Source organism: Lucilia cuprina, chromosome 6 (assembly GCF_022045245.1).
Source record: "Lucilia cuprina isolate Lc7/37 chromosome 6, ASM2204524v1, whole genome shotgun sequence".
Lineage (NCBI taxonomy): Eukaryota > Metazoa > Arthropoda > Insecta > Diptera > Calliphoridae > Lucilia > Lucilia cuprina.
The window spans coordinates 11,816,643-11,818,476 of record NC_060954.1 but is presented as its reverse complement, the minus strand read 5'-3'; the positions used below and the strand labels follow the sequence as shown (position 1 = coordinate 11,818,476).

General features: G+C 29.4%; 2 non-coding genes across 2 annotated transcripts; both read left to right on the top strand.

Moving 5' to 3' along the window:
* Positions 1-1,273: 1,273 nt before the first annotated feature.
* Trnaa-ugc lies at positions 1,274-1,345 on the top strand. Its single transcript has one exon. It is a non-coding gene; the product is annotated as a tRNA-Ala (tRNA).
* Positions 1,346-1,512: 167 nt separating this feature from the next.
* On the top strand, positions 1,513-1,584 carry Trnam-cau. Its single transcript has one exon. It is a non-coding gene; the product is annotated as a tRNA-Met (tRNA).
* Positions 1,585-1,834: the final 250 nt, after the last annotated feature.

Sequence of the window (1,834 nt, the reverse complement as noted above, 5' to 3'; positions counted from 1 at the left end):
TAGACTAGACTATAGACTAGACTATAGACTAGACTATAGACTAGACTATAGACTAGACTATAGACTAGACTATAGACTAGACTATAGACTAGACTATAGATTAGAATAAATACTAGACTATAGACAAAACTATAGCCAAATTATAGACAAAACTATAGACAAAACTATAGACGAGACTATAGACTTGACTATAGAGTAGGCTATTGACTAAACTTTAGACTAGACTATATACTAGTTTATATACTTGACTATAGAATATACTTTAAACTGGACTATAGCCATTATTTTAGACTATACTATAAAGCAGTCTTAAGCCGGGCTGAATATAAGACCTTTTTTCACTTATTTTTTTGGACCTTTTTCCTAAATCCCTTGCAACCATTCAGATTTGTACTTATTTGTTTTAATAAATTTACTAAATAAAATATTGAAAATGCCAAATGTTAAAGACATGACATACAAAATATTTTCTTCTATGCGAATATGTGTATGTCTGTCCATCTGTTTGAGTGTGTGTAGGTTTAAGTGTTTAAGGACATGTCTATAAGGACATTTTAGACATGGAATGCGTTTGATTGCTTGAATGTATGTGTGTGTGTATTTTATAGAAAAAATCTTAAATATATGAATATTTTGTAATTGTTAATTTAATAAATGACAAACATTTTAAACTATAAAATACAAAAGATCATTATTTTCTAAATAACTATAATCATAGAAACGTTTTTTTTTTTTTTTTTTTTTGTACTTAAAGTATTTTTGAAACAGTGGGTAAAAATGATTAAGGGGGGTTTCAAATTTATATTCAAACTCTATTGAAAAAATACAAGAAATAAAAAGGGAATTTGTATAAAGATTCGTATTTTAAGAATTTTTTTAAGATTATGCAAATACATCTGAAAAAATGCAAAAAGTTCAAAGTTTATAACATTTCAAAAATGAATAATTTCTATCTATAAGTTCCAAGCACAGTTGTATTGCAAATTCTTATTTATGCCATTAAAAGGTTAAAGTTCAAAACAGTTATTAAATCACTTCACGATTTGTTCTAATAAAGAATTTCTTTCAGTGCCCATCTACTGTACACCTCATGTTGGCACATTCAACTACTTTAATCATTGGTGAATTTATTTGTTGTTACAAAAATACTTTACAATAAAATAAACAAATAAAACTCACCACTCGTTAACGACAACTAAAATTGTCTGAAGTGTTCAGCAAAGCAATACATAACGGCAGAGAAAAACTAATTTTAACTTCAATATGCAATGTAGGGGATGTAGCTCAGTGGTAGAGCGTTCGCTTTGCATGTGAAAGGCCCCGGGTTCGATCCCCGGCATCTCCAAGTAATATTTTGTTTTTTGTTTATAGTTTTATTATTAAGTTTTAAATAATTGAAATTTCTTTTATATTTATTTCTGTTCGTTCTAAATTTAGTTTAATCTCTTTAATCAAATTTATTTTTGCATGACCTTGACTATGTTTGCAATAATTGCCACCAATTTTACAACAAGCAGAGTGGCGCAGTGGAAGCGTGCTGGGCCCATAACCCAGAGGTCCGAGGATCGAAACCTTGCTCTGCTATAAGCGAAACTCATTAGTGTGCAAATGAGAATTTTTTATATTTTATCTAAGACACGAGTCTACTAATTTTTAAGAAACAGAACTATAACTTCTCTTAAGAATCTCATCTAGTTCAGTTCTAGTTCAGTTCTAGATAATTCTGGTTCAGTTCTAGTTCAGTTCTACTTCAGTTCTAGTTCAGTTCTAGTTCAGTTCTAGTTCAGTTTTAGTTCAGTTCTAGTTCAGTTCTAGTTCAGTTCTAGTTCAGTTC